The 18,886-nt window shown below is 46.7% G+C and overlaps 1 protein-coding gene across 1 annotated transcript in view; it reads right to left on the reverse strand.

Moving 5' to 3' along the window:
- Nucleotides 1-18,886, reverse strand: part of LOC108936843 (A disintegrin and metalloproteinase with thrombospondin motifs 2-like) — a 110,749-nt gene that overhangs the window by 69,205 nt on the left and 22,658 nt on the right. The window lies entirely within an intron of this gene.

The following is an 18,886-nucleotide window of genomic DNA, read 5'->3' on the forward strand; positions in this document are numbered from 1 at the left end:
TGCTGTAGTACCATTGATCAAGGCACTTAAGTCTCAATTCATATCGCAGAAATTACCCAGCTGTATACATGATGGTTAGAGCTGCTGCTTTCCACTTGAAGGACCTGCTGTAGTACCCTAGAGTCAGATACTCACCCCAAACAGTAACCAGAGAAAATGACCCAGCTGTATAAATGGGTAAATAACTGTAAGCAGCTAAACATTGAAAGTCACTTTGGAGAAAAATGTCAGTAAAATGCGCACACGCACACGCACGCACGCACGCACTTTCAGAACCGCATGTCCCATACGGGGTTGCGGGGAACCGGAGCCTACCCGGCAACACAGGGCATAGGGCTGAAGGGGAAGGGGACACACCCAGGACAGGACGCCAGTCCGCCGCAAGGCACACACCAAGCGGGACTTGAACCACAGACCCACCAGAGAGCAGGACCTGGTCCAACCCACTGTACCACCGCACCCCCTGTCAGTAAAATGAATCAAGGTAAATGTGAGTGTACGTGATGAAGACAGCGCTCGGTGCTGAATCACCATCGGATGGTACAAAGAACTGACCTGAGAGCAGTTGGCACTGGCCTGCTCCGTGGGTGCGGCTCAGGGAAAGAGGGAGGGACAAAAGGAGAGCGGGACAGAGGAGGAGGTCAGGGGAGAGGAAGCTCTCTTGTCTGCGTCTACCTCCGCCCCGCATGTGGAAAATGAGTCAGCGCCCCCTGCCCCAGCGCAGGTGTCTGCCCAGTCAATGGTCACCTTGTCCACGGAGTACGGGGCAGCCCTCTGCTCGCTGCTCTGAGAGGGGGAGCGCCGGGCTGCAGGTACCTTCCCATGCTGGAACTCATGCTAGGTGCGGGGGGGGGGAGCAGCACATACGTGACCTCGATTCCCTGTCTGTCTGACGTGGTTCGCTGCTCTGTGCGTTTGCTTGTTGTTCTGCTTCTGACAGCAGTAACGCACTTTAAGACGCTAAAGAGGAAGCAGGGTGCAGGTGCAGGCAGGTCGCACCAGGTCCCTTCACCTTCTGCCTCCCTACAGCTCCAGTTCACTTCTAGCATACCTAGTGTTGTGTGTGTATGTGAAGGAGGGTGAGGCTGTCTTACCAAGCCTCAGTGAATGACACCTCGCAGGGGCATCAAGGACCGGGCAGGAATAAAATGAGTGGGACGGGTGCAGGTGCTAAGCTGCCATGTCAGGCAATTCCCCCACTCTAACCCCGTGGCGGCACAGCGCGTTCCGGCAAGCACCCGCAAAAATGGCCCGTCAGTCTCACTAATTCTCTCTGTCTCTTTGGACAGAGCATAATTACCAAACTTTGCACAGCCGTGGCACAGGAGGTGGTCTCTGAGATGGCACCGGGGTCAGAGGATTGTGGGTGAACCCTGGAGCACCTGACGCTTTTGGGCCCTGCTACACATCCGTGTGTTTGAGCTTGTGGGGCATTTGGGGTCAAGAAAATGTACTGGCATCTCTAATCCTGAACAAACCAGTGTCTTCAGCCTAAAAAACAAAACCACCCAGCTATATGGAGGGTAGGGGGCGGTGCAGCAGTTAGAGCCTTTTGCTTCCACTCAGATACTTACTGTGAATCGAAACAGTAAGAAGTATCCTGCTCTATTAATGGATAACAGCTAAGTGACTTTGTGTAAAAACCTGACACTGTCAGCTGCCCTGCACGAAGGCATCACACAAATACCAGTTAACAGTGGCAGTAAAGTGTACCTGGGTCCCTGAAGCTGGAGCTGTACTGGAACTGATGCCATCCGCCCACTCAGCCCCCCCAGTAACACACCAGTCTTCTCTCTTGACGTTTTTCCGTACGCAACATGCCTTCTTCTGCTGCTTCCTGGCTATCTTTTCCATGTATCAGCATAAATCTTCACATTTTCCCATTTTTTCCTTTGGCTCTGCACCTGTCATGCTTTCTGGTGCTCTGAAATATTTTTGCTACATTGTGTCAATTCTGCTTGTTTTCCATCTGCTTGTAACTCCTAACCTGTTATTATTCATATGTCACGACTGGTTAAGTAAAGACAAAGAGCCGCAATTCTGTGGGTTTCAGGTGACAAACTCCTCTGGTGGGTTTCTTGTTTGAGGTTGGGTGGGACCGGGTGTACAGCCGGCTACCTCCCCCACCCCACCCCACCCCCTTGCAGCACGAACAATCCATCCCTCCTGGGCCTGATGGCTGAGACCAAAGTCGTTCAACTCTGACACCCTTCAGAGTCAGTAAAGATCTTAGAAGACAGCCTCTAGGGAAGACTTGCATTTCTACTTTAAAAATGTGGAAAAAATGTGAACAACAAAGGAAAATGTTTGAATTATTATTCTGCAGGTGATGAAAACCATAAATGCTGTAGTTCTGAGATGGGTGTGTTTGGCGGAAAAGAACAGGCATGGCTTTGAAAGAAAGGATCACGAAGAGTCAGCCCCTTGGGAAGGTCCTGCTCTTGCCCAACGACCTGTGAAACGGCTCCCCTCGCAGCCCAGCGGTCCGAGGAGAGATGACAAGGCAGGAGGCACGCCGACGCAGCCCACCATCAAGCCACCCCCCACTTTCGCTGGAAGTCTGGGCTTTTTGTGCCACGGCCGCCACAGAGCTCAGAGTCGGCAGCCATCGCATCACACTACACCAGAATACCAAGCAGAGTGGAAAGTGTCCACAGGGAGAGCAGGCAGGAAAGAAGAAAAAGAAAAGACAATGTCAGGGACTCGGGAGATGGGGCCGGATCGATCGGAGGAGGAGAGACCGGCAGAGACCAGCCATCTCCACACGCTTTGGCTTTTAAAGGGGCTCCTTAATAAAACATCAAAGTCTCAGGGCTTTTCACAAAAGGCCCCCACGTTCGGGTCGAAGGCAGGCGACGGTGTTGGCTGCTGTTATGGGAACTGTCCCGTGGTAGGCGGACACCCCCTCGGATCGCAGTCCAGCCACCTGTCAAGGCCTTGGCGTGACAAACTGCCAACTGCTCTCATGGCTCCTTTTCCAGGTCACGAACTTCATCGAACCTCCAGGTCCAGACAGTGGCCAATACTTTCCTGGACAAAAACCTTGACAAACTCATGGAGAAGAGCTCTTTGCAGATTTATGGGACAACGCAGCATGGATACATTAGATTACAGAGAATTAATGGACAAATGGTGCCACCGTTGATGTTCTGAGCATTTTTTTCTCTCTGCTTTTTTGTGGGTTATATTCAAGAGGAACATAACATTTTCTATGATGTGATAGAATGCACAACTTTGCCTGTTTTTATCCATAGACTTTTTCAATCTCTAAACACAAAGTCTCAACATTTTCCTGAAGTGGACTTTTCTATCGCCGGCCAGGAACAAGAGCATGCAGGCCGCAAAAACCACATCCTACCAGCTACACCAGAATAACTGGACCGAGCCCAGAAGATCCTTTCCCACCGATGTGGCACACAAGAGACTACTGGTTCTGGACCTTGGTGGGCTGTTATTTCAGACTTGCGGAGGGCGAGATGGCAATCTGTGGCAAATGTATTTTAGCGCGCTGCCACTAGTAAACAAGCATGAACTGGAGTGAACTTGGTGTTCTGAGGCCTGCTCCAGAGCCCGAGAGAGAACAGGACAATTTCACACTGACTACAAGAATCCAGTAATGTTAAAACAGTATAGAAACAGTGCAATTACGAGAATTAGCTTTGGGTTGGTTTTTATATTTTCACTGTTCCAATCCAAAATGACCTGCAGCCTTATCTAGTAATACACCTAAATATTTCACTTCAGGAAAGCTGTGACAAGCTCCACGAAAGCCTGGACTTGTTTTGTTTATTCATCGGCAAGTTCAGAGTCTGTCCAAACGCTTGATTTTCAACTATATTTATTCCTTTCGTTGATTCGGCAGAAATCCTTTCCGTGTAACAGCACTTTAAAGGCATATTATAGGCCATTGACAAAAGCTGCATGCTTACTGCTGATTTAGAGGTCCTTTGCACGTCCCCTGTTTCATATTTATCTAGAATAGCCGGAGGGCTTTGGCACTGGCATGTCCTGAAAGTCATTTAGATCTGAGAGGGGTGCTGTCCAGAATGGAGATGTCTTGCATGATGCTGGCTGGTACATTAATGCCACAAATGAAGCCTTTTGCACCTTACAGAAATATGTGTAGCATAGTGAGCACCGTGACATGGACATCAGTCAGATGCGATCAAGGCAATGAGCACATGTTGCAGATTAAAACTGTGCAAAGAATTTCTTAAAAGGAAGAAACAGTTTATTTTAAGAGGCAAAACTTCAAAATACACCAATTAGATGAATGTAGTCAGTGGGGTTCCTCCAAGTCCTATTCTTGGTCCATAGCACTGTCTAATATAAGCGCAGTTAAAAAATCATTTGTACATAGTGTTTGCTTGGCACTTCACAGTACCGACTATATACTCCGAACACTTAAAGAGTAGCTTTAACAGTCTTAGCAGACAAACAAGCAAAAGATTGAAAAAAGAAGAAAAATCAATACAAAATCTTGTAATGTTTATGGACGCAGATATGAAATTCAACAGGGGCAAACCCAATGTCATTATCTCAGACAACAGGAATGTTCACTATAGTTTGTAGGACTATACTATACCAAGGATGCAGAGCTACCAGTAACCTGTTTTGTGAAAGATTTCAGAGTTTAGAGTAATGTTCATATTTGTTGATTTTTCAGCCCTCATCCACCTACATTTGTAACTGTCTCAAAGTTACTTCTTGTCCAAGACTCTTTTATCGTCAACAAGAAGACTGAATATGTGTGTCAGTGCAGGCCATCGCTATGGGCATTTTTCAAAGAGTGAGGGCTAACACAGCTGGCCTGTGTCTTTAAAACGGACAGCTGTTTGGCAAATGCCCTTCTGATTGGAGTGACTCAGGACCACGTGAGCATCCTGCCTGTGGCATCACAGGTGAGCCCAAGCGAGCCGGACAACTTACGTAAGAGCGTTGCAGCTGCATTCTTGTTCGGTCCCCACCAGCCTTTTAATCTCCCAAATCAGAGGTGTGTTAGAGGAAGACAGGAGGACAGCACAGCAGAAAGCGCTTCCCTTTCAACATCCCAGATGGTAAATAAATTTTAAAAAATAATAATCAAATTAAAAGATAACCTCAGTCGCATGCAAACACATGCATACTCAGGGCATCCTGCTGAACAGGGCAGCAGCCACAGCTGGATACAGCAACAGCTGCGGGAGACATGAGAGACCTGGACATGCTGGAGGAAAACAGTGCACTTACATTAGACAGTTCCTCTTACCTACAGTACATCAGAATTATGCAGCATCCATATTAACATCTGAAGAGGTAGCCTTGTGTCTGATTTTTTTAAGAGCTGCAAACACCTTTTTTTCCGTTATTGTTACTGTGAAGCCTTGTTAACTACCCACAGGCAGGTATTCTAGTCATTATTATATTAATTATTTTCTTGCGTAGCTTATGCTTTTATTGAAAAACACTTTCAATTTTACCCATTTAAACAGCTGGATATTTTACTGGAGCTATGCTGACTAAGTACTTGTCTCAACGGTACAACGCCAAGGCATGCTATATGATGATGCTGAGATTACGGGCCAGTGTACTGAACTATCACGCCACCTGCTGACACACTGAAAAAAAAATAGTCATGTGCTTGTAAGTGCATCGTGCTGCATCTGCATTAGTCACTGTGCTGCTAAGCCTTGATCCGAGTCGAGTGCCATCACCTCATCCCCTCAGAGCATGCGCAGTCATCAAAGGGAGTGTGTCACCTACGACCCTGTTTGGCCCATTTATTGTAAACATATTAAAAAAAAAAATTAAGTCCAATCCAGTTATTGCTGACTAGGAGAGCAGATGTCCTGTGATTTACTCTCAAAGAGACTTAGTGCGTCAGTCCCGTCTCCCCTCCTGCACCTCGCTTGTCAGAGAATCCGCTCCCTGGGGTACCCGCCGCCCTATTCCCCCCACACCCCCGAGTGACTCCTAAATGAGGGGACAGGGACTGCTGAACTTAAATGGCTCCAAGGCATATCCATCTGTCAGTTATTATCACAGCAGATCAAAAAGTCACGTGTGAGTCTTGGCCAATGTCTTCTGTGGACGTCTCCCAGCTTTCCCTTTGACTTTAACCAGTCACGTTAGAGGTTCTGCCCTTACAGTACGTCTCCATTGCGAGGACAGAGACCCAGCAAGCAGAGAAGTAATGATTAGGCCAGTCTCCGCAGTCAAAGAAAACTTTCCATGAGGGTGCGAGTGCATGCCCTATTGTTCAAACCATTTTCATAGTTTCTGAGCAAACACACTGACCCTCCCCCCACCCCCCCATTTAGGGAGAGGGGAGCAGGCAGCCTCTCTGCTGCTGTCACATCTGGAAATGTGCATACATCTCCAGATGTTCCTGGGCCAGACAGCGAGGAGGCGCAGTCGCCATATGCGTGACAAGTGCACAGAGCATTCCAGAATAACATTCCCTGTCGCCTCCCTTAGTTGTGGTCTGCACGCCGACAATGTGACCGCCCCCTCCTCCTTTCATGTGGTCTCTCTCCACCACCACAGCAATGCTTTTTTTGCTCTCTCTCCATCTTTTACGATTATATGAAAGGCAGAAAGTTCTAGAATTGATCCTAGCTCAGATAACAGTCCTCTCTCAGTTCACCTCAATGCAAAAGAGCAGAATATAGAGTTAAAGCACTGATGCAGACCTGATTATTAGGAGCGTTGATGGTTGGGAACCCCCCCACCCCACATGTTTAAAGTATACAGCTGCATGTGAGAGTGTGTGTGCCCCTTAGTCTGCGGTGGCAAAACCGTTTGTGTGACTTGATTCAGGAGTGGGAGATGGGGAGAGGGGGGTGTTAGGGGCAAAGTTATATCTGTGTGCGTGTGTGTGTGTCCGTGTCCACCTCAGGGACCCAGCGTGCCATAGCAGTTATTGTTCTACAGCCAGGAGTTCATTTGTCCCTGGATCGCATTTCCCCTAAGCGAAGCAAACTGTGCAGCTGCAGGACAATGAGAAAACAGGAGGCATGGTCTGAACGTTTCATTGGTTTGTGCTCCCCCCCCCCCCCGTATTGTGCGGTGTGAGGTACGGCGTACCATGTTTTAATAGCGTCAGGTTTGCAGAGTGTCAAGGGGGGGCCAGCGGGTGTGTGATACCCAGGGATGGGCAGTTTTTGACAGAAACACTCTACTTTTACTCAAATAGATTTATAAATAAAGACACCTTTACCGTTACGTTTCTGTACTATGCCATGAAAAAGGATTTGTCCCCTTTCTCATTTCTTCCATTATTGATGTTGCTGGATAACTGTGTCCATTAAATAAATTACATTTTAAAAAATGTTGTTTATTCACTCAAATGACCTAGAATTTGGTTCTGAAAATATTCAGTATCAAAAATGTTCAGTAATACAGCAAATACTTTTTAACATGAATCTGTCATTTTGAAATTTTGCAATTAATGTTTTAAGTTTCTCTTCTAAAATAGTTAAGGCGCTTTTACTGTCAATCATTAGTGACATCTCCTCACTGCTGGCTAAATGTTTGGTGAATTTCATGGGCCACTGTTGGTGGTCGATCAGTTCCCTTGCACTGAGACCCATAAAGAAATAGCGAGAGAATGAAAAAATAACCTCAAATCCAGCCTGTGTTTATAAAAAAGCAGACTGTTATATTATCAATCTGTCAGTTATGAGATACCTTTGCCCAAAGTGACTTCCAACTGTTTACCCATGTATACAGTGGCCGTTCAGGGTAATCGAATTGTGTAAAAGTAGTACAACAGAGGAAGGAGTGGGATTCAAATCAGCAATCTGCAGGTTACAAGTGGTCATTCCTAAGTGCTCCCATTCCCAACTGTCCCATGACCTTCGAAGATCACTTACAATATCATGGACTATCACAAATCACATGGAAGCAGTATGTTAGAACCACAAAGGGTTAACATTCATCTGAGCAGTAAGACCAGTTAGAGCTAACTGTCCAGTTTTATTCTCCTTGATTGACAGCCTTGTTCATGCACATGTAACTGAAGCAATGGCAGAACTCTGAGAAATAAGGTGAGTTTAAAAGTATTTAAAAGGATCACCGTTCCATATTATGAACGTTGAAAATTTTAAGTAAATTGTCCATGAAGTGAGTTATTCTGCTAGCATTTTCCGTTAACTGTAGCATACAGACTTATACACCGTCATCGGAAATGGAATTTCTATCACAGTATTATTTTAAGGAACATATTAAAAAGCTGGATAACAATTTCAGGGTTCTCAAGGTGGCAACCCGCTCCCTGGTTTGACAGAGCGAAATGGAGTCTGAGAAATGGCCCTGGGTTTTGTACTGATTCCGCTCTCCACCGTGAATTACACTAAGTCAGCAATTCACTGAGGCTCATCTGAAGAAATGCCACTGATCAATACTCTGAAAACCCTGATAAATTAGCACAATTAGAACAGGCAGGGTGTTCTGAGATGCTGCTGGCAGCTGCGTGAACAAACATCATTGAACTATAATATGTGTGCAGGGGTGCAATTAATGCTAAAGTTCTCTAATCCATAGTGGGCTACTCCGTGGTCTGCTGCTCTGGCATTCAGAGATCAGCTGGGAAAAGAGGAGGGAACCCAAATGTTCTCACTTCCACGTAGGTCCCCAGCGCAGCATGGTTGGTACGTGAGTACGTGTGTGCAGTTGTCACTGAAAGCCAGGTGAGTCATTGGTCACTACAACATACCATGCACTTGAGGTATCTCTCACAACCCAGCAGCCAGGACAGCGTTGGAATCTCCCAACCTCCCCTTCCAGAGTGACACCTGGAGTTTGCGCCGACAGCACGGAATCCCTCTGGACCAATCAAAGGAGAGAGTGCCCCCCCCCCAGCCCCTGGTCACACGGTGGGGTGCTAGGTCTCCCCTCAACACGAGCATACCCAGGATCACCTACGAGCCCCTGGCGTTTCCTTGTCAAAAGGCTTGTGTGAACACATTTGCCTAATTTACTGAGAAAGCACGTGACTAATTAGCGGCGCGCAGGTTGTGTTTCCCTCTACTTCCCTGTGTGTACCCCACGAACGTGGTACAAAACAGCGCCGACCTCTGAAGCAAACAGCACAGCCACTCAATTGAAATGCGGTGCTTCCCAGACTGGAACGGCTGCATCTGGCGTAGAGATTATTCCCCACGCTCCGACACAAGAGATATCAAACAGACCACCATTAAAACTCCTCTAGGGAGTTGACGGAGCTCCTCCACCTGAAACGCTCCAGGCCCATTGCGCTCCCCACGCTCCTGTGTCCATGTGTAGCTTCCTTCACTGCGAATTTGGAAGAACAAGAGTCGCTCACCTCAGCTCTTCGGCAAGAACCTGTTGTACTGGCCCGGCGCTCCCTGTTTACTGCACTCCCCCGAAAGGGACTCTGATCTCCACATGAGAGGAAATCATGACTCTCGCTTCTCCCGTTCGAAAATGTGCGCTTTTTTATTCTCGTTTCTAGCTCTCCGCTTCCAGAGGAATATGTCAAAACACTGCTGGATCGAGGAGGACGGAGAGGGGAAAAAGCGCTTCGCAAACCTTTGAATTTAAAAAGGCTTCTTTACCGCACCATTTCCTCAGGTTTTGATGAGAGGAATCAAAGTACGGAAATTAAGGGAATAAATTAGTTGGCTATGGAGTGCGGAAAAAAATGAGAGAGGAAAAAAATGCTGAAAGAAACAGAAAGGGAACAGCAGGAATAAACTGAAACGTATCTCTTTTTCCAAAGGTACTTGTGATGTGTCACCGAAAAACTATATGAATAGAGGAGTACGTAACACCTAGAGAGCATCGACTAGAGAAAATGATACGACTCAGACATGTGAGAAGCTCCTTTTCAGCATCCAAAACAACTGCAAGGATTAGAACCCCTTCCCTCAGAGAAAGAAAAGAAGGAAAGCGGCCGTGTGACCCACCGCAGTCCAGTCCAAGATGCACCGGGGGCCTGAAAGGAAGTACCACTGTATTGCATTACTGTATTACAGGCTCTCCGTATTACTCAAAATTCCAGCTGCCTGAGGGAACGTGGGTAATGGAATTGCAGAAAATTCCATCTCCGCCCAGAACAAGTGGGCTACTGTCCTTTTTGAGCGTTCTGAAAAAAAAACAAATGATTCAGAGGGTATTATGACAGCAGACCAAAGTGAAAACATTGGGGTGAAAAGGCATGGCATGCGTCAAAAACAGCTGAGGCCAAAAGGGAAATAGCACCATGTAGAGCTACGTGGAAGGATGATGCTTTCGCAAAGCAGCACTTTAAGCAGCATACAACCGGTGTTAACTTGTATGCTACCCGTAGATATTAAATAAGTAAAACAGCTCAAAACTGTTGTCTCACAGTTGCAGGGTTGCTGGAGTCCAGTACAGTTCAAGCAGTGTGTGCGAGAGTCTGCTTGTTCATTGTATCTGAGTGCGTTTTCTCAGTTTTGCTCAGGGTTTGGAACGCCTAACCCCAAGACATGCTGTAGAAGGAACGGGTCGTTCTGACTGGACCTCGCCCTGTGTTTTTGTTTATATGAGTGTGAGCGTCCTGCCCAGTGCACACCTCACCTCATACCTGTACCACCTAATGCAGGTTGTGTGCTGCTGCACAACTGACTGTATATATGGTTACTGAGAGTGTGGCTGGTATTTTAGTGAACTTTTGCCAAAAGGTCCTACTAACATGGGGCGAAATCTAACAGTTCACTTCCAACTATTCTCAAATGGTAGGATCAACAAGAAGAGCGTTTTGCATGTGAAGACCTGTTGCTCCGTTGTAACTCTCAACATGCTGATTGGCAGTTTTGCCACAGGAGACTCAGAACTTACCTGAAAATGATAGCTTCTGTCACTGCACAAGGATAGGAGAGTAGGATACCCGAGTCGCGATATGATTTTTATTTTAGTGCTTGCATCTGTTTAAACAGCTGGGTTCACTGCTGACCTCACTACTCCAATTCAGATCACGTACCCCACTCATGGGTACAACAGCAGGGCTCCTCCAACTGACACCTAACTACGAGTCTCCATGCCTAATCAGTACAACACATACCTATACATTACATCTAGCTAACACTTTTCTATAAAGGCACTGGAGTAAAGATGGGAAAGAGAGGATAAAGGAGGCAAAGGACAAGTAAAGATAGTTAAAACTAGGTAAAGACACAGTGAAGGTGGAGTAAAGATGGTTGTCTGTGAGGTGGAGTATTGCTGGTCTCAGCAGCAAGATGAAGTTACATTTCTTCATTTAGTTGACACTTTCTTCCGAAGAAACTTACAGTGTTAAGCTACTTACAATTATGTACCCATGTATACAGATGGAGCAAGTCAGGGTAAATACCTTGCTCAAAGGCACCACAGCAGTTGGGGGGGGGTCTTCCTTCAGATCGAAAGGTCACTACTCTATTGACTATGCAACAATACAGCAATATATAGTGTGTGATACTCCGGTGTTTTGCCTCAACAGGTGAGCACAGTATTATGTAGCAGTAAAAGTCAAGTATATATCACTGGTGGGAGGACGTTTGCTTCATGGCGTCCATGTGAGGACCATATGACACTTGGTCAACGGACACCCACAAACGGACTGCTGTGTGCAGGCACTGGGATCCAACATGAGGGACAAACAAATAAAACTTCTGACCCGATCATCATTATTTCAAGAGGCCGCACGAGTGCGAAGCCTTCACCTGTGCAGACGTGGTCGGACTGCAACGAAGTCGCCAGGAGAAGCTGATGAATGCAGATGAGATAATGAATCTGATGGCGGCATAGAACGACATCTCAGCGGAACAACTGGAAGCAGCTGTGATTGGACGTGTGGGGGGGGAGTATTCAGGGGACACTTGCTACCCCCCCCCTTTGACAGTTGCGACAGCACCATCACCAACCACCCCCCCTTCAAGCTGGCTCCCTCATTATCTGGCTGGGCCCCGGGAACCTGCCGTTCCAGCAGCTCTTAATGAGGAAGCTCGCATTGAGAAAGGTAGTGGAGGTCAGCTCTGAGCAATTAAGCACCCCGCACCTGGCCAGGAAGCAAGTGTGCAAATGTTTACGCACCTATGTGTTTGCGTGTGTATAGCATGTGCGCATGTATGTACACATTACATGACTGTGAAATGGGGTGCTGTATTACGCGAATGTGCACATACAGGTGATACGTACGTTCATACGTATTTATGTAAGGCATGTGTTTTATGTTTATATTTACATACCGGTGTGTGTATGCACACATATGGTTGTGTGTGTGTGTGTGTATATTTGATGAGATCACTAATCAGGCTAAGGCAGAAGAGGCCCAAAGGAAGCAGCCTATCCTTCATCCACCAGCATAGCCTATAAGCTGGAGAGAGGGACGGATGGGGGTGGAGCAGCAGGGGGTAGAGGGCGCTGACCAGTGAAGCATACCGAGTCCCCTATTCGAACGACCCTTCAACACATCTGACTGTGAATGAGCAGAGCGAGCACACAGAGACCCAACCTCCCTCTCCGTGACTTCCAAGCAGATCAGAGAGCAATGGCAGCAAGCTGTCAGACTGAGCGTGCTCAGAGAGGGAACTGAGGGCGAGGCCAACGTCTCGCTTCCACAAATTTCACTCCTCCAAAGAGCGCCAAAAAAAAGAGGCTGATTAAATTAAAAGCGCGATATTAAATTCTTTATTTGATTTTTGGAAGCATTTGCATTCTACTGTCTGTTGAGGATACCTAGTTGTGAGCCGTTGAGCCAGGCAAATTGATTCCTAATGGTCTCTCAACAGCAGAGGGCTTGAGGTAGGCACAACGTAGTATGCGATGAGTGTATCCCTACACCCTGTACCACCAACATTCTCAGCCCCTATTAGTGCGATAAACTTGTGCTTATTGTTGAGCTTTGTTTCATTATCGCATCTGAATTATTTACGTGTCTATCAATAATTTAAAGTTAATTAGCTCAGTTGCCGAATGTGCCTTTGGGTGCTTCGTGGCTCAAGCGGTCTCCGCCGTCGGCTGTGCATCCTGAGACAGTGGCGCGTGGACAGGCGACTCCCTCGTCCCGAACATCTCTCGCAGCAGTCTTCTCCAAGTGCTATAAGAGGTGGGGCTGGTGATGAACATCGGTTCGGGTGTTTGTGGTCCGCTATGGTGCCAATGATGATGCGGTTAGGGACAGTGAGCAAAGCGTCAGGGGATAAATAGCTTGTGCTTTGGAGAGCAATGGATGCCCTTAAGCAGCCTCCTACCTGGCCAGAGCAGCAGTATCCCCAGGGGCTCTTGTTCTGCTGGACCAAGTGGAGCAACGTGCTGAGCTTGTTTCCCAGGGGGTCTTGAGCAAGCAGTCTTCAGAGCAGAACAACAGGTAAACAGGTGGGGAAGCACGGTGTTGGCAGAGCAGCATGGTATGATTAGATGATACTCATTCTGCATACTCTGTGTGTGTGTGTGTGTGTGTGTGTGTGTGTGTGTGTGTGTGTGTGTGAGATGATGAGCAAGACAGGAGGGAAGTTGCTGTTCTAAAGGTTGGGCTGCTCCGCTGGGAGTCTCATATTGCATTCAAAGGAATAACCCCTCTCTTTCTCGCTGCCTCCTTTGCTCTCCTACTCTTTTTTCTTCATCACGGTAACTCCCACTGCCCTGTGCATTGTCCCCATGTGTAAAAGAATCCTATTGAGGCACACCATGCTGATGCACTGCTTTTCATTGGCTGGAGCTTCCCAGTGCATGCTCTAAAATGCATCTCTCTACCCCCATTCAGGTTAATTTCCCTTCGCAAAGGTACAACAGCAGGGTCCTGCCCCCCAGTCTTGTGGCACAGTTTGTAGGCAGGGAGCAGGACAGGTGGCAATACAATTCCACCTCCACCTTTCCCTGGCCAGTCTGCCAACCTCTTACGAAAAGCCCCCCAAACTCCACCAGGTCTGACACGATCGATTCAGCTCAAGTTCTCGCTCCGGCAGCAACCCCCCCCACCCCACCCCACCCCACCATTCGCAGGCCCACCGTGCCCGACATCGACCTGCTGGGGGTGCACAAAGAGCTGGCCGCATTTAGCAACAGACATTTGCTAGATGCCTTTGTCGCATTTCCATCCACCCCACCAAAATACCATCTCCCAGGGTGCCAGCCTGTGATATAATTTCAATCAATTAGATCTATTGTGAGCCTAGTTGGCAAGAAGGACTTGTGGCCTCCACAGCACTGGAGGGTCCACAGTTTTAATGAGGGGAAATAACTCTAACAGAATGGTATCCATGTCGACCTCTACAACACAACTACAGTCAGAATCGTCAAGCTCATTTCCTACACTCATGAAAATCCAGCCGTCAGTATGACTGAAATAAATATACCAATATTCAGACTAATGATTGATGGCTCCCGCTTGTGTCACACAAACTAAAAAGGCACCAGTCACCTACTTTACGTTCAGTGTTATGATTAAATTTTAGGTTTCAAATAAATGTTTATTACATTCAAACTATTTGTAAAAATGCATTAATAATTACACTAGACAATAGATTTTAGAAGACCTTACTTAAGTGCTAGTCAATAGTCACTTGTTTGCTAGCCTTCATTGGAGTCAGTAGTAGTTGGAAGCTACTTTGGATCTGCTGGAGTCCCTGATGCCCGCTAGGTTTTACAGCCCTGTCCAAGCCACCAGCCCTGGTTACCTGTGGTGGAATGAGCTCCCTTTTGCACTCAGAGTTGTTGAATCCTGCTCAACATTCATGAGTCTCCAAACACATCTCTTTCAGACCCCCTTCTGTCCTGATCGACTCTATAAAATGTCACTACATTGTCCATCAAAAAAATCTCCCAATCAGTTTTACATACAGCCATTTATAATGTAATGGATCCTAGATGGGTTTATTGGACTGACCGACTCTACTCATGAATCACATGTCTGCATCTCTGTCTCTCTGTTGGTGAAATGCATTTTTGCCTTCGCTGTATATCATTTTTTCAAAATAAATAAATAAATAAAGAAATAAAAACAACTGTTAAAAGCAAGTACCGAGTTGCTGTACCTTTGCTGTTGTCACTAGCCTTTGTTAGCTGTTTTAGTCTTTTTACAGTCATTAGCCTTCTTTGGTACTTTAGCACTGTTGGAGTCACTTGCCCACTTTAGCTACTCAAACTTGGTTAGCTGTTTTCGCCTCACAGTTTCACTAGCTCTTGTTAGTTGTGCTGGCCTTTTTGTAGTCACTAGCACTAATTTGGCCCTTTCAGAGTCACCAGAACTTATTTACTTTGCCCTTGTCCGAGTCACAAACTTCTGTTGCTTGTTCTGGTCATGTTGGAGTCTTCAGGACCCAATAGCTTCTTTAGCCTGTCAGTCATTATTGTTCCTAAATTGCTTTAGCCTTGTTGGCACTTCTTGTGCTCCAACAGGTAGTCTTCTCTTGTTGGAGCCTCTTGCCCCTGTTTTGCCCCGTTTGGAATCTCTTATGTCCGTTGCTTTCACCTCTCAGTGCCACTACTCTTAGCTGCTCTGGCTATACTCGAGACACTAGCGCTGAACAGCTACTGTGCCCTTGTCAGAGTCATATGTCCATACGTGGAAAATGTTCTCACCAAGTGCATGTCTAGCTTCCGGCTTACAGGTTTTCACTAAGAGGTCTAGATGGGTTCGGACCAAAGCCTGGGGCGGTCTTAGAAGGCCAAGTCTCTATCTCAAAGCACGAGTAAACACCTGGGCTAAGTCCTGCGCCACCTGGCATGCATGGCCGCCCTTACTTTCAGAAGAACAAGGAGAATTAAAAGTTATGGTGGGTGTGGGGGTCTGGGCTGGGGAGAGAGCCAGGTTAACGTTAATGGTCAATGACACGGTACAGTCGCTAGCGCTGCTGAAATATTAACCAGCCTTCACAGATGTGAATAATTCCATTCCTTAATGCCAACTCCACAGTGCCAGGAAAGAAAGATTCCAAGTTTGCCCTCTTTTCTTGTTTTGAGGGAGGGAGACAAGCTCTTTTGGCTGGTGCCTGTATAGAGCTTGCATACTAAAAACACCACATCCAAGCCTATGGAAGTGTGGCACCACCACCACCTACCCCCCCACCTGCCTTTGTGCCTGCTTCCGTGGCACTAAACACTCTGATTGATCAGCAAATTATGAAACCAGAAAACGCCGCGCCTCACACCCCTGGCGCCGATCAATCAATCAAATGGATCAAAGCTGTCAACACTGATTGCAGCAGTGGGGCCCCCGTCTCCGAAAAGTCAATTCTGCTGCACTCAGAGCAGTTCTAGCCCACCTGGGAGGAAAGCAGAAGAAACAAACAAACCCGGCGGCCACCACAAAACACAGAAGAAAGTTGTTGCTTAAAGCTGCTCAGAGATTCTGACCCAAACTGCAAACACTGTATTTATTCTATTTATTCCCACTTTGTTACATCCAGTCAGGGCCAAGGAGGAGACGCAGGGGAGGCCCCCTGGTCCAAGACTGAGGGGAAAAGAAAACAAAAGTGCACGGACAGTTGGACCAACAGGTCAAGCACGCAGCTGCTCTTGTCTGCACTCTGGAGCAACCGCTGTCACGCTTCCCAAAACAGTAAAACATTTCACTTTCTTTCCCTCCGTCTTCAAAAATGAATGCGCCAGATAGATTACTCCTCTGCCATTTGTAACAGCTCCTTAAGCGTCTGCTCCCTCCACCAACTCAACTCCCCACAAGAATGCTCGCAGAGGATCATGCCAAAAGGACACAGCAACCACAGACGGCCCAGGAAAAGTCTCTGTTTTTGGCCCTCTTTTGGGTTTCATTCTCGTCCCTTGGGCAGGAGGACTTTTTCTGTTGTGCGAATGGGATGATGAGGGTGGGGGAAGGGTGGGGCTGGACCCAGATGTCCAGGCCTGTCATTTTCAAATCAGACCTGGGGATTATACGGCACTCAAGGCAAAGACCTCCTACCCTTTAGATGGCGCAAACCAAGAGCTCAAGTAAAAAGGGACATCGTTCTTACTAGAATTATTATTGTCAAATATAAAAATTTAACAAAAAGCTGTAAACTACCTTGTTTTGTTACGTAATAGAGATAATTATTAGTGTTTCATGGTGGTGTTTGAACGTCTGGGATAGCCATTAGAGTTCCAAAGTATACACACTTTACCACATACCCATTATTCTGAAATATTAAACAGCTGATCTTGGCATTTTACACACAACTTTGAAACTCTCCACTGGGCGATCTGTCACCATCCCACCTGACAATCTTGGCCTTAATCTCACGGCAAAAGGCCAGGCTTCACTAACTAACCCAGCAAGGATTTTTCAGTGAATAAACCTGCCATCTGATCCAACCTTCAATCATAGCTCAGTAGACACATTAAAAAAAAAACAAAATAAAATAATAAATAAGTTACATAATGTGAAATCTGCCACTGAATTTCCTCTTCACTCTCAGCTATAAGGACTGTAGGATGATAGATGGATTTAGTCTAGAGACATAAGTTAGGGTATGTTAGTCCCTCGCTTTCTGTGTTGTCTTTCCTCTCTCTCTTTCCCTGCCTTATCCCTAGACAGATGTTTCCAGAAGACCAAGACTTCTCTGAGCTGTGCTGACAGATACATCTAAATATTTAAGCGTTGGATGGACGCTGTGCTGCAATGTCTCGAAACGAAGAAAAAACCAACAGGACACGATCTGCACGCGCGCACACAAACACTTGTGCAAACACACACACGTGTTTCTATGTAGAAACACACCGCAATGAGGCCCACAACTGGATTTGGAGCTCTAATCATCTCCAATCGCCAATGCTAGAAGTATTAAACACGAGTGCCTCTTAAGTTAAATCAATAAATAATAACAATATATCCACTTAGGAGAAAATGCAACGTTATTACCCCACGTTTGGGGACATTCTTCAAACGAGCCACCCTCCTCTGGGCATTACTGAGTAATGGGACCTTGATGACATTATCAGTAGGGGCTGGCAATTGAGACACACAAGGGGACAGGGTGGGGTGAGCAGAGAGGGATTTTTTAATTCTGCCCTTCTCTCCATAAGCCCCTTTTAATAAAGAATTGTCCCGGTGATAGTTCCATCTCCACGAGATGCTCTGAAAGGCGGTATGATTTATTCTTCCCTCCACTTTCTGCCTCTATCTTTTTAATTACTTGATGTGTCTGCCCGCCGCTGCCAGGGATGGGGAGGTGGGGCTGCCCAGCACATGACCCACCACTGTCTGCCTGCTTTCACAAGGCACCAGGGGCCCCTGGCCCACCAACACAGCTTCATCGTCAAGTCTCATCCTAGAGCCAATAAAAGGGGCATAAATCACTGGGCTGGACCTTTACTTTTTTTATTGGTCCACTCTACCAACCAAACAGCAGCTTCCAGCCTCTAGGGTAAGAGGAGAGGGTTAGGGTGGTGTTTCAATATAGCTACAATTTACATTTATGCATTTAACAAACATTTTTATCTAAAACAATGTACAACTGAATGAAAACAAAAGTACATTTCACGATCAGGTGGAGAGACATAGATGCAGATGAGATTCTCGAATTTTCAAATACATTCTCACCATTTAAACCAGAATATGTTACATAGTTACCTACATACGGAACATGTAGGAAATACAAAGGCATTTGTGACAAATGTTGTAAATTTATGAAGTGGAGAGGAGACCTGGAGAGCAGTGAGTCCAAAAGAGATGTTTTGAGACCCTTCTTGAACAGCTTAGGGAGCTACACAGTTGGACTGAATAGCCTACAAGGAGAAGAGTTAAGAGAGGGGAGTAGGAAGGTCCACCTTCACAACTCCCCAATACCATCCTCACCACCACCAACAGAATTTAACCTGCAAACTTGCTGTTCCCTTGTCCCCCCACCACACACCCACACCCTCCAACTTCCACCCACACCCTCCTCCTCGCCAAATGAGCCTCCGGTCCTGATGCCAAGCCCGCAAGCCCCATCTGTGCCTTGCATGA

Source organism: Scleropages formosus, chromosome 13 (genome assembly GCF_900964775.1).
Source record: "Scleropages formosus chromosome 13, fSclFor1.1, whole genome shotgun sequence".
Lineage (NCBI taxonomy): Eukaryota > Metazoa > Chordata > Actinopteri > Osteoglossiformes > Osteoglossidae > Scleropages > Scleropages formosus.